General features: G+C 40.1%; 1 protein-coding gene across 3 annotated transcripts in view; it reads right to left on the minus strand.

Annotated features, from left to right (window-relative positions):
* The window catches only part of plxnb2a (plexin b2a), a 169326-nt gene that overhangs the window by 79187 nt on the left and 62639 nt on the right, over positions 1-27500 (minus strand). For 2 of the 3 annotated variants that reach the window (XM_036576978.1, XM_036576980.1), the window contains exon 2: positions 12872-12946. The exons of the other annotated variant lie outside the window; for it this stretch is intronic. The gene's annotated coding sequence lies outside the window, so the exon portion shown is untranslated. The remainder of the gene's footprint in view (positions 1-12871; positions 12947-27500) is intronic. 3 annotated transcript variants of the gene reach the window in all.

Consider the following 27500-nt stretch of genomic DNA (forward strand, 5'->3'; position numbering starts at 1 on the left):
CACACACACACTCTGTGGGATTCTCCTTTAGGCTTGGGCTGATTTTTAACATCAAATAATATCACAACATACAGGAGAAATTTCTATTTTTTACAATTATGTACCACTTAATTAAATGGTTAAGATGGAAACAAAATGGGAACAAAACAAACATATTTTAAACCATTCATGTTATGGAGGTGCAGGCAGAGTGCTGTAAGGCAAAACAGTCCCAAAGAAAACATACCTTTTTCTGATTCTATTTTACTATTCTCAACATAACATAAAAACTCAGAAGACACATTGTAGGTTCACTGGTGGTTTTGAACAGTAAATAAAATGGTTATATTTGTTTGGTGGACATCATTATCACTGGTTTCTATGACCACCACTGTGAAGAAATCTACGGGTTTCTCTGCAACGAACCGTTTCATATCAAACACTGAATGACTTTTTTTTGTTTACATCAAAACAACTGAATGATGCATAAATTCCCCTTTAACACTGACAATACTTCAGTAGTTATCAAATGCAAATGAGTACCTGGTCAGTCAGTGATGGTCATGTGACCATGTCTTTCTGAATCACACTGATGAAACAACTCTACAAACACAGATGGACACGAATGCCCTGGGCACTGATAAGCAATAAAGTACATATTCTGGCGATCAGCAGCTTACCCTACGGCATTATCTAGCAATCCTGTAAGTGAGTAACTCAGTTACGGTAAACAGGTCCAACGGATTTCCAGAAGAGAAGTTCTTATGAAAACAGCAACTGTGCAAAGTCACGCAAGGGCTCTTTATCCCGCTTCCAATTCAGCTCATTCTACTTTCTCTACTTTACTTAAACCACTTATTTAAATAAAAAAAAAAAAGATGATATTTGGATTACTGCATTTCCCCTTTCTTCCCCACTGGAAAACAAACAATAAAGAAATGAAACTTTCACAAGGATATGAAAACTGAGAAGAGTAATCAAAATATATTGATGTATTAAATTGTGATTTTTTTACGGTAGTCTGACCATTTGCATACTTTTTTCATGTCAAGTCTTCTCCGTAGAGCTGGCTGTGCTGCCAGGCACTGATGTTTGATGAGAAGGCCTGGCTCGCAAGTGATTTTCCGAATAATCTCAAAAGGTGTATAGCGGCATTGAGGTCAGGACTCTGCGCAGTCTTGTCAAACCATGTCCTATGGACCTCGCTTTACACACTGTCTGGAACAGGAAGGGTTCTTCCCCAAACTGTTGCCACAAAGCTGGAAGCATATAATTGTCTAAAATGTCTTTGTATGCCGTAGCATTAACATTACCTTTCACTGGAACCAAGTAGCTGAGCACAAACCCTGAAAGACAGCCCCAGACCATTATCCCTCCTCCACCAAACTTTACTGATGGCACTCAACAAGGGGAGTTCACATACTTTTGGCCATATAGTGCATCTTAGGAGACATGGCAGGCAATATTGGCATGTGTCCACACCTCCCTCTACAGGGCATTGCAAACTTGTTCATCAGGTATACCGGACCAAAACACAGCTTTCTAGAATTTATGGAAATGCAGACCCTAACTGTGACAGATGTCCGTAAACTCCAGCCAATTTGTATCTTTTTTTTTGGACTTTCTTTAAAGACATACTAGAACTCAAGGTGCCCTTTGGTGCCTCCTCTCCAACTCTCTTTAGAGTCTTTTCTGTCACCCATTCTCCACCAATTCTCTACAAATTTAGTCTGGTAGCCTTTGTACCTCTCACAGAGAAAGACTGCTCATTTTAATGAACACACATCAGAAATGTTTGAAGGTGGAAAAAAATTAAGTACACCCTAAAATTCTCCATAGCTAAATATTATTAAGTGTGAGAGCCTTTTTTAGCACATCTGGATAACAAAAGGGTCCCAGAATTTGTTGTACACCAACTAGGTAGATTTAAAGTGACTTTCTTCTATTCATTTTGTCTAAAGGGCTGCCTTCTGCTTGGCACATGCAAGTACAACTATGGTAAATGGACCACTAACTTTGCATGTTTACCCTCAACTAGAGTGCTGCTGTATGTGTATATTTATAGATTTTTTTTCTTTTTCTTTCTTACCTTTATTTGTTGTCCTCATTTTAAATTTCATTAATAAAACAAACAAATAAATAAGTACACAATGTAAGTTTGCTTAATTCACTATAAATGCAAGAACATGGTCGGTTTAACAATTTACCACACACACACACACACACACACACCCCAAGAAATCAGGACCTACACTAGGGATGTTTACGGATAACTGCATCAGATCATAAGGCCTACAATACTACAAACACTAGTTTTGCTCATATTTGCTTTTAAGTATATCAGAATTTGCTACAAAGTGCGGTAATGTGAGGGCTCCACCAAGGACGTTAGCTAAAACCAAAAAACAATGAATAGTTCCTCAGAAACTAGTATGTTGGAATATCAACTAAAAAAAAGAAAAAAAAAGAAACCCGTAAGTAATCATGAAATGCTGCTCTAGTGTCATCGTTAGCTCCTTAGCTCATCTGAAGGGGCAGCCTCCCTTACTCAAGCACAGCATCCAAAACATTTCCCTTGGTTATATTTGAATAGAGATATGTATTCCAATGCACAGCTCAAGCTGCTAAACGTTTGTTGGTGCTAATCATTCTTTAGGTTGGCAGCACTAGTGCACCAGTCTTTCATATTTGTGTGTCACAATACAATAATATCAGGTGAAAAGCCAATTTTTTAATCCCTCCAGTTTACCAGATATCTGTGTTCTAACTCTTACGGACACTTAAATATTGACTTTGGTCAGAACACACATCCCTTCTGCATCTGAAGTTAATAAAAATGAGAATAAGTGCTTTGTATAGTTCAAGTGGAATTTTAAGACATTTCTGACACTGTGGCAACAACTGAATCCCTGCATCTGCCCCAGGCCTTAAGCTTTAAGGAGAGAGAGAGCGAGAGAGAGAGGGTGAAAGAAAAGGAGAGAGGGTGAGGGAGAAAGGGAGCGTAAGCTGAACGTCTTAGTGAAGAAATGTCAGAAAGAAAAAAGACAAGACAAAGTCAGATCTACTTGTAGCCTGAACTTTTTATTATAAAGAGGGGAAAAGCAATAGGTTTGTGTGTGTGTGTGTGTGTGTGTGTGTGTGTGTGTGTGTGTGTGTAGGATGGGGAGCAGTGTGAGGAGGAAGGTATGTGGGAAATCAATAGGCTGTCAGCGGTGAAACCCCTGTGCCTGTTGTCGTGGCGGCCGCTTGGGCGCAGGCTGACAGCTAATTGTTTGTGAAGCTGTGGGGAGAGCGAACGACACCAAGACAGAACTGAGAGAGTATTATCATCAAAATACAGAGTGACACTCTGAAAGGTCACTGCTATAGATATGTGTCATACCTGTCCGAGAGACAGAGCAGAGTGAACACAAAGAGGAAGAAAGAGGCTGAGAGAGAGAGAAAGGGGAAGGGGGGACGGAGAGGGAGAATGGGGGAGGGGGGAAGGAGAGGGAGAATGGGGAAGAGGTTTAGAGAGAGAGAGAGAGAGAGAGAGAGAGAGAGAAATTTAATGAGTGAGAGAAAGAAAGTAATTTTGCAAATTAAACTCAAATTTTCTTCACTTTTTGAGATAAAACATATTAATGTAATGTGAAAATATTGTCGAAATTTCAAAGCATTCTTTTCACTCCCCAGTCAAAACAGCCCGTTTTACGGATTTACATGTATCCAGCTATTCAGCCTATAGCACTTTAGCTCCACCCATTCATGCTGAAGTTATAAAGAGTGTTTCAGCCTGGACTGCTTCTTGAATGAGCTACAATACAGGATGATGAGAACAGAGCTAATTTACATAACGCTGTTGTCTGAACAAAACATCGTATTTCCAAAATGGTAACTTTACAGGAGAAGGAAAAAACCCCTACTTTAAATGTAAGTCAATGGAACCAGACGTTTTTCCAAGTCATTTCGGGCCGTTTCTACTGGTCCATTCATCATGGAATTTACAAACAATGTAAAGGGCCACAGGCATTTTCAAATTATGCTAAAAAACTGAAAAAACACAAAAATGGACATACAAGTTTGTTCCGACCGCAGCGATATATCAGTCATAAAGGGACAGTAATAAAAACAGTCTGTTTAATTCTTGTGGGTAAAGACAAACAAAGACAGCAAAAAAAAACAAACAAAAAAAACAAACAAATACACAAACAATAAATAAATAAATAAATAAAAAAACGTGGGCTCTTTAAATATCTGTATGTTAGTTGAAGTTATTTCAATGGCAAAACAATAACAATAGTCAGCACAGTTTATTGAAAAGATGATAGACAAAGAGAGCGAGGGAGAGCAAGTGACAGCAAGAGGAAGAGGAGCGTCTGTCACAGCACAAGGCCTGTGGTGACCTGAGGGCAGGATGAATAGCTGCGGACGAGCGGTGAAGCAGCTTTACAACTCAATTAAATGCGTGTAGTGTGGAAGCGCTGCGCGGCCCTGAGCGCATCGCTCTCACTCAGACTCCACTAACGAGTGTCCACACACTGACCGCTCTCATGACCTCTCACCTCATAGCACTCCATCACCCAGCCCAATGACAGGAGGAAGAGAGGCTGTTTACAGAATGAGAGGTCATGTGGCCTTTCAGCCAGATACGTGAAAATGTAAAGGCATTGAGATAACAGTGCAAGTTCATGAGACGACATCTGCATCAGCGCTTGGATTTGACGCAGAAAACACATCGAACATGAACAGATTTTGCTACTTTCACACATTAAACAAAGAACACTTGAAGATGAAACTGTTTAAAATCTTAAAGTCTTTAATGTTGTGACAGCACAACTGAAGGACCAACATGCACACCTCCGACTAGTTCTGGGAGGAAATGATAGAATTACAAACCTGACATAGTTTGTTCTGAGTGGACCATGTTTTTTCTGTTCTGCTTCCCTTAAACTGACACCAAAAGGAATCATAAACAGCACTGTAAAACTAAACCAGACAAAAACTTTTTTTTTCCCAAAAAAAACTTACTTACTACTTACTTACTTTTAATGTGGTTTTTGTTCCATTCTTTCAAAATAATCTGAAGCATCTAGCAAATGACACACACTTTGCTTTTAACTGATTTGTTTTTATTCTATTGAAATCACTAACATCACTAGGGCTGTCTGGTGAATCATATCTCTGATTGTCATTGCGATTAACACATAGCAGATGGCTGCGATAACAGAATGGATCATATTACATTACACTTAACAATGGAATTAGAACTATTGGAATGTACCACTGCAAGCTGTGTGTATTACTGTGTAAAGGGTGAATGCCTTGTCCACCTCACCGCCCAGCTGCTTACAAAGAAAATCAGTGTGCAGCTGAACTACTAGCCTGTGAAACACAGTATCACAACAAAACTGCACCACTATAAGAGGCTTTATTAAGAAACGCTTACATTTTGATTTGTTTTGCTTACTTGATGAAACCGTTAGTAACAAAAACGATAACCCCGTGGTCACACCAGCAGCGACTTTTCGCCTCGTCACCCAAATTGCCGATCGCTCATTGCTTATGGGCATTTCTGAACTCGAGCGGAGAATTGGTTGCCATGGTTTCAATGATGCCAAGCACAACTTTGTTTTGTCGCTGACTCCGCCCACTTCACATCGCCAACGTTCACCATCTCTTACTGAAAATTAATAACCTCCGGCCACTATGTTGCGTCGCATTGCTGTCAGTGTGAATGCAGGGTAATAGATGCAAGTCAGTCTGTATTACAATCATAATGCTCTGCAATGCCCCTGTATTATGTCTTTCTAGGACGATATGATATGTATGCTGTATGATTTCCTAAAAGTTGATATTACTTTATGTCTAGGCTTACTTTTACTAGAAGATGACTAAGATAATTCTCAATATGCAGCAAAGAAGGTTTTAATGGCAGCTTTATCAGCTTCTAAAGCCCTATTCAGACAGGATTAGTTTTACATGGGGAGGTGGGGTAATGTGATTTTACCAGCATTTCTCAGTGATTTTGGTCTGGCCCGAATGCACCATGTCAGTCATATTTAGTGACTGTGCGCTCCCGCATCAGAAATGCTTTTTGGCTTCTGTAAAATAAGCCGTAGAAATAACCTCAAGTTTGAGGTTGAATCAACATGTCAGTGAAAACACTACCATATCCTTTGGAAAAGCAGTTTCTTAAAGATGTGTTTATATGTGTTCTCTGTGACGAGAAACAGGCCTGAAATGTAATGTTACTGTCCTTTCTCAAATTCATAACTCAGAACATGATTTAAAAAAAAACAAAAAAAAAAAAAAAAAAACACACCATTTCATTTTCATTTTACATGTGAAGCAGACTATTGACTATAAATTTCCAAGCTAATGGTGATGCTAACGACACACTGCATTGCAGTAAATGAAATAACAGCTAAATTAAATGGTTTAACAAGTTAGTAGCCACACCCTGTAATTTAGATTGAGATTTCTTATCCTGCGTGAATTGGACATAAATATTACAGATGTCCTGAGGTAAACTGGCATTACCCCACCTCTCCATGAAAAACTAATCCCAATGGAATGGGGCTTAAGTCAAATACTCAGTTATCCTCTTTTTTTGGCATTACTACTCCTTAGATATGTTTATTTTGGAGTGGGCCACAAATAGATACCATATTGCAAAGGCAGTAATAATCAGACACTAGTCAATTGATATTTCCTTTGTTAAACATCTTATAGGGTGATACAATGAGTTAATGTGTGTCTATATAAGAACTCATTGTTGTAATATATTTCTGTACTTGCTACACACCCAGACAGAAATTCACTGAAGTTTTATATTTTAAAAACAGGTAGGTAATATTTTATAGTTATTGTGATCATTTTTGTTATCATAATAAACAATATGCTTTTCTGAGCACATAATAGATATCACTGATGCTTAAAAACACTGACCATGGGTCACATTTTATCATAAAGAGAGCATAGGTTGTCCTGTATAACTAGATTTTGTGCATCCCAGGATGTGAAAAAATATGTACCCAGAGCTTTTTACAGCTGTGGTTTTTATGTAATACTAGTGCATTGCGTCTGTGTGTCACACACGTGTGTCTGTGTGTTACATATCATAATATGTACTGTGAAAATGTCTGTGTGTCATGATATGATATTTTTGCCCTATTTGTCAACCCTTAATTTTGGTCATACCTTATCACTTCTCATGTAGTTATCCCAAAATCATTCCTAACTATAAATAAATAAATAAATAAATAATTCATTCTATGATGAACATCTGGTACAGGCCTATATCACCCAGCACTAGCTCTGCGGTATGTCATGTTATGGCTGTAGAGAGATGAGGACCATGCTTCCATTACCATTACCACCAACTTTTATCTTTGAGATTTTATGGCCATGGAAGACACATGGTACAGCTGGGACTCAAACCCAAACACCATCTGCAAGTCACACTTTTCCAGTGCTAACAAAAGTTTAACCAAGTGCTCATACACCCTTATTCTTCTCTTCACCTCTATCAGCAACTCTGATCCTTCTCTTTACCCCTCAACTCCTCCATCCTACCTCCCTCTCTGCATTCCTTCGCTCACTCTCCCACTAGGATCACATAACCTCTGCTTGGCATGTGAAGAACTGCACAGCTTTGGGTTCCACCGGTCTAAAACACCAATGTTCTAGTCATCCTGAAACCTTATCCCAAAGTTAAAACCAGCAGCGGCTGTGCTGGTCGGCCCTGGTCTGCAGATTTCAGGCCAATCACAGTTGACGGTCGGCACCGAAAAACAACAAGACGTTTTAATTTCCTGCCTCCCAGTCTAGTTCTAGGCCAAAGTATATCAGACATGCTCAATTTTTTTGACCACAGTCTGGATGTAATCCTGTGTATGCAGGTCAGCAACTCAAATTGATCCAGTCAACAGACAATATAGCACATAATAAAGGTAAGACAGTGGTTAAGGGCTGGCAAATTCATTAATAAAGATCATGTTAACATATTTTATTATTCGCACTCTATATGTAAGTAGAAGGTAAATATTCATTAGCTCCTCCTTTACTCATCATTCAGACTGTATTAATACATATTTATAATACATAACCTGTATGAGTACACTTGCAAATGGAATTTGATCATTTACTAGCATAACAGATTACAATTAATGAACAATTAACCCAATAGTAAACAAACAGTTAATTCATTTACAGAAGAGCTCATTGGCGCATATTTTGAATACATTTAAACCACATTTCTAAGCATAAAATAGTGTATTTTTATTTTCTAGGGCGGCAGAAAACAAGTAACTACCACTCGGCACTGAACGCTCTGAACAAAGCTCTGAAGCCAAATCAACTGGCATCAATTGGAAGCTTAACAAATATACATCTTAAGCTACTGAACCGAGCCAGACCTCCATTCACAACTTTCATTTCTTCAGCCTGACATCATCCAGCACTTGGTAGTTTCCAAGCAACTTTAAATAACTCATTAGGTGAGAAATTATTGCACATCAGCAGCCAATGGAAAGTGCTGGAAAATTGCTGCTGCAACAGCCCCATCTGTATGGACGTGTAGCTGTGTAGTGTGTCCAAGGCTGAACACATGAGGCTAGATTAGATTGAAGAACAGATTATAGCAGCAGTGGATTATGGGATATATTAGAGCAGCGGAGCAGCCATCATCACTGAGTGAGGACCAGGGCCTCAGACTGTGGAGGAGTGGAGAGAGGGAGGACATGTGTCTCCACTGACGTGCGCCATTTCTCCAGGCTTTCCTGCAGGCTGTGTGATTGAGTTTGGAGCAGGCTGGCTCTCCTGAGCAGAGCACTTCCTCTCCTTATGGATCGAGTGGACAGGCGAAATGGCCCATTATTTCTGCCGGCGGAGGTTCGATACTTTTTTTGGAAAGGGCCGTATATCTGATTGTGCTCTGTATGGTCACGAAGCGAAAGGACAGAATGGAAACGGGGCTCCCAGCACAGAACTGCAGAAATTATAGATGGCAGGATACTGCTGTTCACTCAGAAAATAAATTCAGGCTCTTTCTTGAACAGAACTGCAGAAGAGTGGCACATAAATGCAATATAAACACACGTAACTTAAAAGGGATTTACCTTTTCTTTTTTTTAATTCTGCATAATTCAAGTTGTTGAGATATAAACAATATCTCAACAATCAGAAATATGATTCACCAGGCAGCCCTAGTGATGTTAGTGATTATATTGTCGTTGTCAGACAAAAACTTTTACTGGCAGTCAATGTAAAAACATTTCATCTTAAGTTATTTGGAATCATTTATAATAACCTGGTCATCATGAAATTTTCACACAACATAAAGGGGAGGTGGTATTTTTTAAATGTGTCAAAAAATGAAAAACAGCTAAGATAGAGATACAACGTTTTACACCAACGGTGCCAATATGACCTGATGATCATGACAAAACTCTGGTGATACAGTAGCAAATCTGTAAAAATACTTTTTAGGCAACTTTTTTTTGATATTTTCCTCTCCGCAGTGAAAAAAATAGGCCAAAATCATCTCAGAACCACTGTATACAACATCTCAGTCATCTGGCAGTAAACATTTCATATAATAGTCTTCTGTGAGGGAGCTTTCAGATTCATTAAACTCTTCAGACATCTGGTTCCTATTACCACCACTGTGATCAATTCTGATTCAGTAACTTTCTTTAATAGAAAACATATTTTTTAAATGTTTTAACTGTATCAAAAACAAAATAGGTATCTGACCCAATATTTTTATTTCAACCTAGAAATAACATATGCATTTTTAGAAATAAATTTAGTGTATTTAAGCATTAGTATAATTCAGATCAAAACAGCTGCAGTACAAACATTCAGTAAAATATATATTGTGAGGCGTGTCCAAACTTTTAGCTATGAGGGCCTCGCTCCCTCATGGCCCTGATATTTAGTGGCTTGTTTTATAACCTAACCAATCATAAACAGTGAATGAATCTCATTTACTATTTGTTCACTTCTATTATAACCATACAGACGGGACCGGAAAATCCGAGTGAAAAGATTCAAAATGGTCAAAATAACAGAAATGTATACAATTTCTCCAAACCAAACGTATAAAATCATGATCAGCAAAAGCACTAAGAAGCCCAAAAACATTTGCATTATTTTGAGAGTTTCTGCTGGTTACTGGAGTTGAAAAAAATCTCAATCATATCTGTCAGTAAGGCACTGTTCATCTAAAACTATAGAAATCAGTTTAATTTTTGACCATATTAAAATGGGTCGACACGAGTCAGTTATATTTCAGCTCCGGTATCACAGTTTTTTGCACCAACATGTATCAGTAAAGACAACAATCTTCACCTCAGTCAGCCGCTGCTTTTGACTGAATACTGAGCATATGAGTGATGGCATGGCCTGTCACTCACCATCACCCGCTCATCACAGCTCCGTGTGCATGTGTCTTTGGGGTGTGAAGGAGAGGCAGTGTCCCATGCAGTGGCTTTAATTTCATGTAAATTGATCATTACTGGCCTCCAGGGTGCCAAAGATACGAGAAAACAGCGGGGCGGTATTCTAATGAGCTGCTCGGAGCTGTAAACTCTAACACAGGCCCCCTTCAAAACAGCTCCAGAACCAACCGCCCACCCTTCGTCCTCACCAGTAAAGTGACAGGTTCAGATTTGATCCAGCTCACAGAATGAGCACACGGATGTTTCTCAAATCACATCAGATAACAAACATGCTCAAGTATCAACCAGACAAACCTGTCTGAATCATCTGCGAGAGCTGACCTGTGGTTTGAACTTTAAAAAAACAGAAGTGTGAAATGGAAAACAAAAAGGATGAAGCGGAAAGCTCACCTCAACCCAGTGATGGAACAAACCACAACCACTTTGCACTTCCATGTACATCTGCACCTGTGGCAAACCACCAGTGGACTACATGCAGTGCATGCACTGTAGCTGAACCCGTGACACAATGAGTGACAGAGTTATGAGAAAAATCTGAACTGGAACTATAAGGCTAATAAACCTCTCTCTCGTTTTGACATTTGATTATCTGTATAAATTAATAGATACTTGGATAACTATAGGGCTGAAAGTCTGCTTTCTTCTATAAGCTGACAAAAACAATAAAAGAATACATTTCAAAAATGTGTTATTATTCCAAAATAATAAAACATTTAAATAGGTGTTTCATTAACAATGAAAGAAAATGGTAGGGTTTTCGTGTCAGATGAGTAATGAAGGATGCCTCTTCAGATGAGCTAATGAGCCAACACTACAGCAAAGCTTACAACGTTGTATGCTGATGAGAACTAGCCATCTTCTACGAAAGTTTTTTCCTCAGTAGGCGATGTGTCAGCATGCTAGTCTGCTGGAGAACTATATTTTCATCATTTTCGGACCCACCTAACACCACCTAGATGAGTGAGGCTAGTTAGCAAAGCCAGGACCGATCGCACTACCTCTGACTAACCAATCACATCCTTAAAAACGTGTCCATGGAACCATGCTCAATGTTACATGACTCATGTCATAAAACAAACAGCAAAATGGTCACATTTTACAGTCCTGTTAAAATGTAAAATGAGTGATTCATTTAACTATTTGCCTGCATATTTCCTCTGTCTTTCTGAGATAGAATGTAATGAATACTCAAAGAGTTATTTCAGTATTAGAATATTGGCACCTTAAAGGGTTAACAGAGCCATCGAGTACCTGTGCACAACTACATTAGCCTCGTAACTCCACTACAAAAAGCAAACTTCAGACACCAAACATGCCTCGGCTGATCAAACACATTTGAGCTAACTGTGCAAAATCTCTGCAAATTTCATTTTTCCATGGATATTGTCAAAACACAATACCTGGATTAAATTCAAGGTGGTATGAAGGGAGAATTTTGCTTGTCAAATGTTTTGCTTTTACTGTTTTATCTATCCCTGAGTGGGAAGCAAGGCTATAACCATGGAAAGCGCCAGTGCCATTTACCTGCATTAATATACTATAGCACGACCTCCCTATATCCCTACTGCTAAATCATAGCATGCACACTCACACACCCGCACGTCTGTGATTGACAGGAGCTATAAATCACTGTCAGAGCACCAGGATGAATCCGTACAGGGAGTTTATGAAAAGCAGTTTTGGGAGTGCTAAACAATATTCATTTACCAAGGCCTCTGTCTCCTCCTGGCAGCTCTAAAAGGGAAGAAAGATAAATATTTCTACTTAAAATGCACCCAGCCTCCCACCACAGCTCTGCTGCCGAGTCTCCCCCCAAAAAAACAAAAAATAAATAAACGGAGGGGAGGGGAGGGGCACGGTGTTGTGATTCCTGAGTGAGATTAGATCAGTCAGTGTAATGCAGGCTGTTTTTAATCTGCCTTTCAATCATCATTTCCTTAACGGCTCGCCTCTGTTATTTTACGGAAAATGATGAGACAGCAGGAGACTGCCAATATAAAAACACAGAACAATAAGAGAGAGAGAGAGCGAGAGAGAGAGAGAGAGAGAGAGAGAGAGAGAGAGAGAGAGAGAGAGAGAGAGAGAGAGAGAGAGAGAGAGAGAGAATTGCGTGTTTATGTAAGAAAAGAATACGTTTAGCTTTTATTTCGAGATGCAGGCCTCATATTTCATGAAGCTGCAGGAAAAAAAAATAAATCAGACCATTCAGCCAGTCGTTTTTTGTGTAGACAACAGAAGCTGAGGCAGCGGTGCACTTTACCAGTGAAAAGAGGGAGTGTTTGTAAAGAAAGGCAGAGAATCCTTTGAGTAATTACCCCCCCCCCATCTCTGTGTCCTGTAAAAAGCTCTCTTTATTGAATTAAGGCATCTCAGAATAACCCTTCTGTTCTCCTCTGCCTGTAATAAGCAGCCATGTTTTCATGCATTACTCTGTGTTCTTCACTTACTTGTACTCCTCCCCCCCTCTCTCTCAGTCTCGCTCTTTCTCTGTGATGGTGCTTTCGGACAGGGCAGCAAACGCACTGAAAGAGAAAAACAGAAGGTCAGAAACAGTCAGTGAACAGAACAGGACCGTCCACACTTCTGATTTAACATGGGCACCAGGACAGGACTGAACAAGCACAACACTGATACTTAACTATGAATGGAAGAACTGGAGATAAAGGGAAAAATCTCCTAGCAGGCCACACTCTCGCCATCCTCATGTCTGAGGATGAGACGATCGTCCAGCAGAATGGACTGTACAGTTTCTCTCTAAATCCATCTAATCTCTCTCGCTCTACCCCTCTACAGTTCTCTGTGTCCACCTCTCTGGGTCTATCTCTACCCTTCAATCTCTGTCCATCTCCCTCAGTCGGTCTCTCTAACTATCACTATATATCTCTCTGTCTTTCTCTATTCCTCTGTCTGTGCATCTTTCCCTCTTATCATCAATCTGTCCACTATCTTCATGTCTCTCTACATATCAAGTACCAGATGCACAAGGAATTCCTCTGAGTGTCGATGTCAACAGAAAATGAACACCAACAAAATAAATGTAAAAAAAGATATACTGTAAACATAAAACAGACAGTACACAAGTAATTTATAGGATGTGCAATGGGATATAAGCACAGATACAATCAACTACTCAAGTACATGTGTACAGTAGTACAGCTAAAAGAACTGAGCAGTGAATTTAAATATGAATATAAAATATGTTTACTGCAGTAAGCTGAAGTATGTATGTGCACTGACTACAGTAAAGGAAGGTGAGAGAGGCTCATATTCAGAAGGACTATGGTATGGGATATACTGTGGATATGTACAATGAAATGCGTGTGACGAAGTGCAGTTAACTATCTCTCTCTCCTGCATTCTCTCCATGTCTCTCATTCATTTTTTGCTTTCTTTCTCCTGCAGTCTTTCTCTCATCAATACCTGCCTATCGCTCCATCTTCATCTATCTTTTTCGTCTCTCTTCATCTCTCTTCCTCTGCCTCTATCATTCCCTCTCTGTCTCTCTCCTGCATTCTTTCTTTGGGCCGCTCTCTCCCACATTCTCACCATGTTTCTTCTGCATGCTCTCCCTCTCTATTCCTCACGTCTATCACTCCATCTTTATCTATCTCGCTGTACATCTTTCTCTCTCTGTTTCTCCATCGTTTTCTCCCTCTCTCTCCTTCATTTCCTCTCTATTCCTCTTATCTACACCTGCCCACCCCTCCATCTTCATCTTTTATCTCTCTCTATCTATATGTCTCTTCTTCTGTCCATCATTCTCTCCAGCATTCTGTCTCTCTCTCCTGCATTCTTTCTCTCTGTTCCTCTTATCTGAACCACTCCATCACTTCATATAACTGTTATCTTTCAATCTATATCTCTTCTCTGTCGATAATTCTGTCTGTCTGTCTGTCTGTCTGTCTGTCTATTTACATACATCTCTCTCTCTCTCTCTCTCACTGTTTTTTTTTTTTATTTGAGACGACCGTGTCTTTTTTTTGATGGGAGTATAAGTTGTGCTCAGTGGGCTAGTTCAGTCTGTGCTGTGTCACAGCCACACACACTTCTCTCAGATTGAAGTGCGGTTCTGATTGGTCACGGCCTGTTTCAAAACAGCGACCGTGCAACACTGACACAGAGAGAGAGAGAGAGAGAGAGTGCAGTAGAGAGAGAGCAGCAGAGAGGCGGCGTGTGGATAAAAGCCTGACCGCAGGGTTCCTAATAAAGCGCGGGCTGATTATGATTAGGAGTGTAAAATTGGGATTATTTTAGAGGAGACCCCCCTCTGACCCACTGCAACACACTGTTCTACCCAACATGCGCAGCAGGATGGAGCTAAATGACAGACACAGCTCATTAGTGCAAATGTCACTCATAAGGGGATAACAAAGGGTCCCTTCTAAAGGCTCTGACACATGAAATAGGGCTATAACAGTAAGTTAAAGTGAACACACTGGTTACTTAAAGCACTTTCCGGCATATAACTAAAGTTTAATATGTTATGCAGTATTCTGCAGCGCAGCATCACATCCCTCAGCCTGAATTCACCATTTTGTACTGTTTTCATGTTTTTGTTCATCAGTGTTCTCTCACAACTCAGCATGCATTACGCGTATAGTTACATCATACGGCCACTGGGAATCCCTGCGGTGTCAACCAATCCTGACTGCTATCCTAACCACTGAGCTATAAGCTAACAGATACATCCAAGCTAGCATTAGTGTAACTCTTACCTCAGTCGGCAAACAATTTTGTAGAAAAATAATGATACATCTTTATTTAGAACAAAATGCCAGAGCTAAAGAAATCACAGCTAAAGAAATGAAGAGATAAGTGAGCTAAAGTGTCTAGATAGCTAAATGCTAAATGTAGCTTGTAGACTTCCTTATCCGACAAGCCATTTCTGTCATTTGAATAATGCATTCTTTGCATTATAAAGATGACTTGAAGACATGTTCTGCATTCACTATCATTTCAAAACAGCCTGCAACCCAAAAACCACCCTACAGCAGCTGGAGGTTTTCAAAGGTCCTTCCATATTTAAGCCACATCAGAGGGGAGTTTTCCTAATCTTCAAACTGGAAAGTCTCAGGTGCAACTAGGTTGTTCATTTTCTCTTAAGAGGAACTCGTTCACCCCGTGTATGTATTCATGTGGTTTATGTGAGAGATAAACTGAACAGAGAGTTTATAAAATGACTGTTGTAGTTTATTAGCTAGTTGCCATCTATCGGCTCTGGCCCATTTCACTGGTGTTCTGAACTCATACGAAGCAGAAATAAAATGTGAGTTAACTGTACATGTTTAAAATTCACTTAGCCATTACCTTTTATTATATATGTATAGTTTATCTGATTGCTTGTCGTTGCTTGACTGTTCACTTTTGTCCTCCTCCATGATAAAAACATCACTGACGGCACAACTTGGCCAATCAATGCCGCATCGAAATAACTTCACCACCTGATTTCGAAGGCCATTTATGTGGCGCCTCCTGGTGGGAAATCCATTAATGCAACAAAACCGAGACCACTTGAAAACAGCATCACTCTCGAAAGAGTACTGCCACATGTTTACAACAGACATTTTTCATCTGGATCCTTTAAAAACAAAAGCGCTCTAAGTTAATACGGTACATACAGTAACACAGATAGACTGCAATACACTGTAAGCAAACATAGGGAGTGATACGGCTTCTGTTTCTTTGCACCATAAGAAAAGAATGAAATGAATGATGGCAGCACTGTGAGGAGGCACAGTGAGAGGAAACCACAGAAGCAGTAATGGTTTGATTAGTGCATTAATTGAATAACAGTCAATAGACGGATTGATTATAGACATATCGTCAGTTGCAGCCCTATTGCGCACACACAGGCGTGGCCCTCCTGCTCTCTAAGCACCTCTGGAATAACATTTATCATTGGGAGCGCTCTAGCCGCGTCTCTGCTTTCTCCAAACGCTCATTCTGTTAATGTGATGAGCTCACACACATGCACATACCCCTAAATCTTACACTTCCACACCTCTCTCTACCGCATAGGGACACACCACCTATCCAGTGTGTGTGTGTGTGTGTGTGTGTGTGTGCATGCGCAGCAGGGAGAGAACTGCAGCATTTGACCTGAGGAGCAGTTACCTTGGGCTGGGTGATGATGTCACACTCTCTCAAAAGGGAGCGAATGAGCTCAAACCTCCACAACAGTTTCCAATCTCCTCCATTCTTTCGGCTCAAAGTGAACCCTCTCAATGTGTGTGCACGCATGTGTCTTGCCAGTTCCCAGAACTTGGCCCCATTTTTTGTCCCACCAATGAAAACCAGATGTCTGTTCATGTTCCTGAATCCCCTTCTCTCCTTTCTTCGTCTCTCTGCCGCAAACACTCACATGCATGAGGAACATACCAGCACTTAAAAAAAAAAAATCTGTCTGCTGCATCTGTGGCACACAGTTGATTACCACGGACAATTTCCCTGTACATTAAAGAAGAACAGAATACTTGTACTGATTAGTCACTGATTATGGGGATGCACCAATCATGAATTTTTTATGGTTGATTCAGATACCTTCATAAACTTTTAAGTGCCTTTTTTTTTATTCTGAAGCTCACACTGTATGGGGTAAATTAACAGATAAAACTAGCACATTTCCAGCACTTTCTATCAGCCAAAGTCACAATCTAAAAAACATTATTTGCTCTAGGCCAACCTGCCATTTATAATTTTTCAATTTTAAATCGGTTGCATGATTAAACAACATTAATCAAATAAAGTGTTGCACTGAAGGTAAGAGGCAACAAGCTATTTAGCACAATGCGTCCCACATAATAATGCTATGATATTTCCTTTTAGGAGTAGAATTAGCATTCAAATACACTGTGAGTGCAACACAGACCAACCAAAACAAAAAAACAACATATTAGCTGATTTTGAACCAAAATCCGCCAATTCCAATCTTAGCCGATTTTTACTGTGCATCCCTAGTGTGGTACATAGTAATGCGTTACAGTAATATTGTTATTTTTTCCTGTAACAAAGTATTGTAACACATTACATGCTGAATTTTCAAAACTCTGTTACTGACTTAATTAGAATTACATTACTTCCATTTCTCATGTGCTCAAGACAATAATTAATTACACATGAGGCATTTATTTCCTCTATATAGATTATCCATGCCTGTCCTTGTACATAATTTGCATGTGCCTGTGCCATCTGTGTCAAGACACCGTGTGACTCTGATGTGAATATGAGCAGCACAAGCACAGTAAGTGCTGTAAAAACAATACAAGCTGTGCAATCTGTTGAAGCATCAAATCACGGTAATATAAAAAAGCTCTCCATGTTGATGAAGAAAAAGCCTCAACCTCACCTAAACAGAGCAGACATGATTTTCACTCAAAAAAGCCCTGTAAGCTTCACATTCTACTCCTACAAATTTTATTTCAAGGCAGCCATTTTAGAACTTTTTCCACTGGTTAGTTTCTCGGTTTTCCAACAGCAGTAGCCACTCAAAATTTTATTTAGCACAACTGGCCTATGTTTACTGTGATTGGCTATTTCTTTCTAAATAAATGACTGAAAATGACTACTGGGTTTTCCCTTGTATAGCTGGCACAGATGTGTGTGGGTTTCTGTGTGGGTTTTAGAGAGAAATGGAGAAGCACTTTTTTTTAGTAAAGTGATCCCACTACAGTTTGAGAGAAGTAATTAATGGTTTGTAATGGATTACTTTTTTTTTTTAAGTAGCCAATGTGCAGGTACTGAAGCAACTGCCTACTAGCTTCAATTTAGTGTGTTTGCACTTTTCTATTCCTTTAACATAACACTACACTACAGATGCGGTAGACCGAGGTGAGGTTAGTGTCTTCATTAACGGAAACAGATGTCCATTTTTGTCTCTTAATCAGTGCATCCTGCATGAAAGCCATTTAGTGTATGCAAAGAGAACAAATCAGGCACACAAATACATATTTTATAAGCTGATATATACAGTGCAGTTGGGGCTGCTTTGCACTCCAAGAGAGGAGAAGTGAGGCAGAAAAGCCGACTTTATGGGGAATGTGCTTCCATTCAGACCTATCGGGAGCTATTTCTGCACCTAAAAGGTATTGATTTCTGGTTTATGCTTTAAGAGACGCGGGTGGCTTGAATCGGCTTATAAAACCTGTCCAGAGGGAAGGGAGCACATGGTTGCTCCATTAATCTGCCCCCAAAGCCAAGATCGGTCTGGTTTTGGCTTATAGTACAATACTACCCTCAAAAAAATCAAACCCACACCACCCAGAACTGGCAGGCACATCAAACCTGCTGTTACCACACATAAAACCCACCATATTACAGTCATGCTTCTCTGCCACCAGAGGATGGATGAGACTGCCGATGAAAGTACGCATGAGGTCAGAGTTCATGAGGCTTTTCTCCACTATTCCGCAGCTTCTAAGCCGCCATCCGGTCGCCCCCTCAAAAAATGAAAAAAAAAAAATGGTGAGTGAAAGAAAGGAAGAGTGATATGCTAGACCACAAAAAACCATATGAGGGTGACGTGAGGTTGGGAGAGGAACCAAAGTCTCCTCCCTGACTGCTCGAGTCAAACCTCACTATAACACAGGCTACACTCACTGCTGGAAGCAATGATCACACATACACACACTTTGGAAGTCCTGATGGAACAACCAAACCGTCTGATGTGCTCCTGCTCCTCCGTTTTTCCCACATGTGCATAAGGGAGCATGTGAGGATAGCAGTGCTGGGCAGGTCAGTGCTGAATGAGGTGCAGCAGAGTGAGTGAAAGGGATTGGAGAGGCTCGGGTTTCTATTAACATCAACACAATCCACACTGCTCTGAAACTGAACCGCTACGCTCTTAAAAAGGATGTCACAAAAGATTCTCTAAGTGATGCCATGAAAGAACTACGAGAATGAGATATGTGAATGTGAAGAACTGTTTTAAAACTCCAAGTACCTTCACCATAATGTAAAAGGTCCATAACAATTTAAAGGCTCTTCCTAGAACCTACATTATGTGTAGCTTCTTTAAACTTCAAAAAGGTTCTTAAAAAACTGGTTCGCCTCATTAATTTCTTTACATTTCTTCAGAATTTGACTGCTGAAATGTAAAAGTCATGAGTGGCTTGATGTTCTTGATGGTGATGGGAACCAGGGGTTACAATGCCTACAATACAAATATAACCATTTTATTTACCATTCAAGACAACCAGTGAACCTACATGTGTCTTGTGAGTTGTATGTAATGTTGATAATGGTGAAATAGTGGTAAATTTGAAAAAAATAAAGGGGACTATTTTTCCTTGCGATGCCCTGCATGAACCTCCCCACCATGAATGGATTTAAAAAAGCAAAATACATTTTAGGCCAGAACCTTCTCTCAAAACTATCATATAATAATGCCTGAGGCATCAGACAGTGTATTCATAACCACTGCACATCACAGCTTTCCGTGAGGGAGCTTTCAGTGGTGTTAGACATCTGGCTCCTATCATCACCACTGTGAACAATTCAAACTCTGGATGTTTGTATAAGAACAGACCATTCCACATCACTCTGCATGACTTTCCATACGTATTAATGAATAAATTATGCATACATTTCTAAAAATCAGTGGAATTCCCCTTTAAAGAAGCATCCACTGAATGGTTCTATAGGGAACAAAAGTGATTCTTCTATGGCATCACGCAAAGAACGCTTTCTAGCAGCTACTCATTTTGAAGAGTATAGTATGCTGCAAAAAGCCATGGATTCCGTTAAGAGCGGTGTGTAGACCCCTCAGTTTGGCTTTTTAACCTTTCAGGCCAAAGTAAAGCAAGACCTTCTGCCTTCCTGCTGGTGCCATCATCCATCCATCCATCTCACTCTCTGCTTCTCTAGTGTTAAAGGAGCAGTTAATAATATTAAAATTAACCAATTTCCACTTGCAATCAGCTAAGATGTGTTTTGTCAGTGTTTCACTGGAGCTATGAGGCTAATGTAACAACTAACAAGTAATGAATGACTAAACACACTAGTGAGCATTGTGCAAACTGCAGGCCTTGATGAACACATACGCCTCAAACCATGCCGGCTTCTTAAGTACTGTCAAAATAGACATGCTTATGTGGTTTCAGGCACTGTGTGACATACAGTTATCTATAAACATGGACAAAAGTACGAAAAAAATCAGGTTAAGATGGCTGCTACCAGTTTTTTGCTGTGTGACCTACTTTTTTATCTATTGTCACAGAGAACAGTGTCATACAGTGTCTCAAATCAAACAAACACATCAATTTGAGAATGAACTTAACAACTCAACACGAGTGGAGACAAGTGCGTAATTATTTAGGCATGCAGCTCGCCCAATGCTAAGAGGTGAGTCATGAGCTTTGTTAAGCCTTGGATACACTACTTTAACAATCCTAACAGATGAAAAGGGAGTTTCTTATATTTTCAGACTGACTTTTATAGATTTTTTTTTTTGTCACTGAAAAACTTTAGGTCACACACAAAACAACTACGGATCACGCACTGTGACTTGTAAGCTGCTCCTGAATCGAACCAAACTTCAAATTCGCACAAAAACTTGTGCCGTCCCATTACTGGGAGACACAATAATCCCAAAAGATTAAAACCTAGGACTTTATGTTCAACAGGCAGTGTGATCTTTTCTTATTAATTCATTTTTTAATTCAATAATAAGCTCTGCGCTACATGCATGTACATATAAATGTCTGTTTCCCATTATTCTTGTCACAATCATGAAATTTTAACTTACAAATAAACAATTCTGATTAACAATTGGATTTTCCAGCTCAAATGGACTAATTAGCTGTCTTGCTTTCCTTGCTATTGGTATTTAGCATCTTCCAAATGAAGACGGATACCGCCCCTGTTCAAATAAACAAACATTACTACCCTGCTGCCGCTCTCAAAAGGAATCCCAGTGCTCATAAGAAGTTACAACTCGTCACGAGACCCATCATTTGCTTTCTTTTATTTCCAAGCGTTTCCCTCAATCCAGTGGATGAAAACCCAAAACACATTCTCTTGACATAAACATATGATAGTGAGAGCTAACAGCTGTGGAAAATAATTGTGGTCAGCTTAGACAATCGCAATCAGACCTATAATAATTATTATAGGCCTGTTTGCCATTTTTCTTTATTTGCTGTGTTTACTTTTCTAGCACTCTCATTTTTCACTAGCCATTAGCTGGTTGCTGGCCAACCTACACTACAAAATTTAGATCTTAGTCGATGGTACTATGACTTATCTGAAACTCAATCAAGAGGCGAAGGCTCAAAGTCTGTAGTACCCCCTGATTTTCTGTCGCCGACTGTCGACTCCAACTGCCTCATAATCTGCAGACTAGAACCAACCCTACACAGAGAATCAGGACTAAAATCAGGGCAAAACTCATGCAACAAAGCTCCAGCTTTAGCTACAGTATGCTAATAGTTCTGGTGCAAAACTAAATTAAACACGTCTCTGAGTAAAAAAGAACGGTCATCCAGCAGAAAACTCAGCAGCACTTCCATCTTTCAGCCTCTGCAAATCCTCTTGCGAGTCCTCTGGCCACAGCCCAGCTTCCTGCACCCCCGACTCACCCCGGCTGCGGGGGCTTCCAGCTACAGCTCTGGGCCTCGAGCACTGGCGGCAAAGAGTGTGTCCAACTGCAGCAGAACTTGTGCACAGCTGAGAGACTGCTGTTTTTACAGGTGGGAGTGTGTGTGACAGTGATAAGAGAGGGGGCACACGCACAGAACTGCAGCTGATGTGTCAGAGAGGGCAGGGCGTGTGTGGTTTGGCAGGATTAAAGGTAGCGGTGCCTTTACAAAGTCAAGGCTCATGATCCCTTAGTTTCACTTTAAGTTTTCCCTTAATAAACATTCAGTTCCCATCACAAGGCCTTCACAAAGCAGCGACTGATACGAACCGCTGCTTTTACACGCAATGATCCGTGACAGACTGCAGCCCATTACTGTTTTTACTTCACTTTCTCACTTTAAAATGTGAGAGAGTCACCAGAGGCGACTCCCATGAAAAAAAAGCTGGAGGAATGTGGGAAACATTACTTTTAAAGCCGATATCAAAACATGCCACAGTGAGTTAGAGCAGGGGAAAGTATGAGTGTAAGAGAGAGAAAGAAAGAAATTAAAGAAGGAAAGAAAAGAAAGGAAATCCTAACAGTTGTTTTAGGCCATTATTTGGGGGAAATAATGTTAAACAAGTAATGTACTGATTTTTAAAACTTTCTGTATAATTTAATTGTTAAAATGTAAACAAAGTCATCCAGAGTGTTTTGCTGTGTTCTAGAGAAACAGGGGTACGTCTTCAGTACATTTAGTTGGAGAACATAATTGTACAATATTCCACTGAAGTGATATCATTTTAAGATGCATCAACTTCACACTTACTGACTGGACTCCAGCCTTTTCACTTTGTTTTGTTTCACATATCAGGTTATGAAAATGTACAAATGTGTACTTTTCCTCTCAGAAATAAAGGTGTGTAACGAACCATTTCTGATTGAAACACTGTATATCACTGTGTATGACTTATTTGCTCAATGAATTAATTGAAAAAATGGTTGAATTTCCTTTTAAAAATTGGAAAATAAGCTCCAAGCAAAAAAAAGTTCAGAGTTAAACAGTAATTCACCTGCACCACAGATGAATACAGGACTTCCACCCACACTTCATTTTTTCCTCAAAAGCAGCCACATAAAGTCTAATAAAGAGTCGGTGGACTAAACGCATTTTGGCAAACTATTCAAGGAAATGGTTCAGCGAAACATCTAAATTGCACAATTACTCACTCCCACTAGATATAGTCAGTGAGCCAAGAGGTGTTTTCTTCTTTAGTTTAGCACTGGAGCTATGATGCTAACATTGCTAACAAACACTAGAAGTCAACGGTCACTCAAATCTTTTCTGCAAATACACAGTGCACGTTAGTTCATTTTTAAAGCTCAAAGTGAGTCATACTCTGCATAACATAATAAATATTAGTGTGTACACTTACCAAGCCCTTTTTAGGTACTCTATACTAAGGCCTAATCCCATTTCTTATTTTTACCCCAACCCCTTATTTTTGAGTGTCATTTTGCTCCTTGTGGTTGAAATCTTCCCCTACAAAATAGGACAACCCTTCAAGAATCCAATATGTCATCAGTAGTCATCGATGGCTTTTATGTAAACAGATGTGACGAGTTTTGAAGTACATTTGTCGTATGCTAATAGACATCCTTTTGAGGTTGCCTGCAGCAAATCGAAGAAATGTTACAAAACAAAAACATCTTCGACGCCTGGGAATGCTGGTGGATTAGTTTGTGGTATGTAGAATAGATTGCAATCAAGTTTTGTTGTAGTTCGCCTAGCTACACAGTTAGTGTGTATGAAGTTAGTGGCTTTGGATGTAGCCCTATCCCTCTATCCCAACCAAAACTGGGACACCCTACACCTCGGTGTGAACGCACAAAACGGAGCAGTAGGGCTAAATGGTAGGGGTAGGGGGTGAAATGGGTTGGGCCTAATACTGGTTAGGCACTTTTATACTGCAAATCTCCCGTTCTACCACATTCCAAAAGTGTCCTACTGAATTCAGATCTGGTGACTGGGAAGGCCACTGAAGAACATCTGACACATTGTCATGTTCATGAAACCAGCTGGAAATGACTTTTGCTTTGTGACATGGTGCATTATCATGCTTGAAGTATCTATCATAAGATAGGTGAATTGTGGTCATAGAGGGATGCACATGGTCAGTCACAATACTCAAATAAGCTGTGGCAAGCGAAGATATGTGCCAAGAAAACATTGCCCACACCAGTACACCTCCTCCAACAGCCTGGACTGTAGACACAAGGCAGGTTGGGTCCATGGATTCATGGTGTTGGTGCCAAATTCTGACCCTCCACTCACTGGATGTTTTTTTCTTTATTGCTCCATTCTGAGGAAACTCTAGAGACTGTTGTGTTCAAAAATCCCAGGAGATCAGCAGTTACAGAAATACTCAAACCAGCCCGTCTGGCACCAACAATCATGCTACAGTCAAAATCACTGAGATCACATTTTGTCCCCATTCTGATGGTTGATGTGAACACTACCTGAAGCTCCTGGCCCGGTTCTGCATGGTTTTATGTACTGCTTCCACCCGATAGGGTGATTAGCTAACTGCTTTAATGAGTAGGTGTACAAGTGTTCCTAACAAAGTACTTGGTGAGAATATACTATAGTGTTGGCCACTGTATGCTGTGCAACATGAGAAACATCTTACATGAGACACATATGGTGGAACTGCTGTGGCATTGTCTATGCCAGAGCTCCGAAACAGCGGTCTGCGGACCGTTTGATGCCATCCATATGCAGCAGAGAGAGAATCAGAAACCACCCGCACTGCTGAGGGACTGTGGGTTGGGAAAGGTATGGGGAGAAAAGATTTGGATGACTACTGACTACTGACTTCTGTTAGCAATGTTAGCCTTGTAGCTCAAACACTCAACTAAAAAAAAGCAAAATGTGGACACCAAACATGGCTCGACTGTTATTACTTTAAGTTTGCGGAACAAAAGGCGTTGTTTAACAATGCTTCAAGATGGATTTGTTTAAAACGTTGACCCTTTATCAGAATCACGTATAAAAGCCTAACAAAAACAAAGAGAGACAGACAGATGTATGTTGCAGCAGGTTACTCTGTGCAGAGAGAGGTGAGAAAGCAGAGCTGCTGTCCTGCACTGTCAAACAAATCCCAGAATAGTGTCAACATAACAGCAGCAGCACTTTCCTCCTGCAGCTCCTTCACCGCTGCTGAGGAGGAGCCACGATTTAATGCAATAACACAACATGCCCAAGTCTGTTTAGCAGCAAAACAAAGAGACGACAGACAGGAGCCAGAGCACAGGAACAGCTCATTTACTAACCAAAACTAAGGTCAAGAAAACATGCTCTTCTCCGTACTGCAGCTTCAGAGAAACAGTAGGGCCACGTATGTGTGTGTGTTTTAGAACCCAACATAAAAAAAGTCAAGCTGGCACTAAAGAAATGCTTCAGAGAGAAAGCAATTTCATTTCTCATCACAGAGTGCAGGAGTTAGACAGCGTGAGAGAGAGCGCGAGAGAGAAACAGGGCAGGACACTAAAAAGAAAAGTCGGAGACTCGTATAAAACTATTTCACTGCCCATTTCTCATAAATGGGTAGCTGACAGTGTTGAGGGCTGGCAGACGAGCTGAGGTGTCTGCGCTTTGTTTAAGTGACATCACCCAGTTCACGGTCCAGACTAACTGCCCGCTGTCGGCCTTCCACAGAACCGTTACACACAAAGCCTGCTCGATAAAACACTTCACACTTTCCCTCTAGCTCTGTGGACGGTATTTTAAAAGTTTCTACTCTGCAAAAAAACAAGTTACTTCACAAGTTTCATTGAGTTTACTCATCTCAAGGGCACTGGAGTTCACCAGTTGTTGAACTGAGGGAGCCCAAAAAAGCTGTCAGGCAGATCTGTCTTTATTTTTGGGTACAGTGTAGTGGTCTGCGCCACAAGTCTTTGCCAGCTGTTCTCAGACAAACATTAAAAACAGCACGTTTTGTGCTTCTAAGCCTTCACTGTTAATGTTGTTAACTGATAATGAGAAAGGAAAAAAGTCAACATCCAAAATAAAACTTCACCATCGTGGCTGCTAAATGAGCTCTTTTCTGACTGGCTGCACTGCATTGTGCCTCATTTAAAAAGGAGTTCAGGCAGAAACACTCATAATTTCAAGGTAAGAGGGCGGAGCTAAACTGCTGCAGGCTAAACAGTGCGACATGACAAAAACAATTCAAAATGGACTGTTTTTGCAGCTTAGCTTTCGTACATAAGCTCAATGGACTGGAAAATGAATGGTAAGTTTTAAAACTTCAACATTGTTCAAACTTCTATTTTTCAAAAAATGAGTAAAATTCAGTTTTTCATTTTATACTTCTTACACTGAATGCTTCTTAATTTTTATAAAAAAAAAGGTAATGATAACTAATCAGACTTAAGAAATACATTTTGATGATATTCCATCGGTATGATGACCATATGTTACGGTGCTTATATGTCCTGACCACTCCTTTAGCCAGCACAGACTTAATCTGAACTACGTGGAAAAGAACCATAAATATCATTTTTTTATTACTCTTGTTTGGCTATACTAGCTATTTTGAGAGTTTGTTGTTTTTGGAGACCATTTCTTGCTGCAGAAGCTTTTTTTCAGTCTGTGTCAAACCCTGATCCAGATAAGATGCAAGTTTTTCCAGAGGCCCTGCGTGGGCCTTTTCGTTTTTTCATTCTGGCTATGTTTAGCAGGGTGTCTGGGACCCTGTTACAGAGCCTGTTCCTTTAGCTTACTACGCAGGCTGGCTGAAATGAGCTGGAATGGGCTGGATATGGCTCTAATTTGCAGGGCTGATTATCTGAAATGGGAGAGTGGAGCTGTTTAGGCTGTCAGCTCTGTGCCAGGGTCCAGAAACAGCAAGGCCATGTATTTGTAAAGGATCTGAGGGGTGAGGGTGGAGGGCTGCTGGTATAGAATCAGATTCCTCTCTAGTCTTCACTGATTTTAGCCACAAAAACCAATCCAAAAAGAGCACTTCCACTTTAGGGGAGTTTACATGCCAGCCATCGCTTTACAAGGTCCTAAAGCCTGCAATCTGCCCTGCCATCTGATCCATGTCCAAATACAGAAAATAAACATGACGTGGCGGCCGTGAGAATGTTTCTCATATCTGCAGGGTCTTTAGGTGCTGCAGAGCCAATTAATAAAATCAGGAAGTAAGACACAGTGCCGCTGAAATAGCAGCACATATTTTTATGCAGACCTACATCATACTCAGAAAAATAAACATCAACCCATGTAATCTTATGACAGATTAACACATCAGACAGAGTGAAAATCATATTTTTAAAAACTAAGAAGGTCAGAGCTGATCCAGGCATATTTTATTGGATTGGGTATCTACTACATTAAGCTCAATCCACCTCTGATGCTTTGTTTCTTGTTTTTTTTTAACATTCTACTCATGTTATTGTAGTAGAGGTGATGCAAACAAGAGTTATTTACAACTTGCAGAAATGAAGCATGTTTT

The sequence above is a fragment of the Colossoma macropomum genome, unplaced genomic scaffold, assembly GCF_904425465.1.
Source record: "Colossoma macropomum unplaced genomic scaffold, Colossoma_macropomum, whole genome shotgun sequence".
Taxonomy (NCBI): domain Eukaryota; kingdom Metazoa; phylum Chordata; class Actinopteri; order Characiformes; family Serrasalmidae; genus Colossoma; species Colossoma macropomum.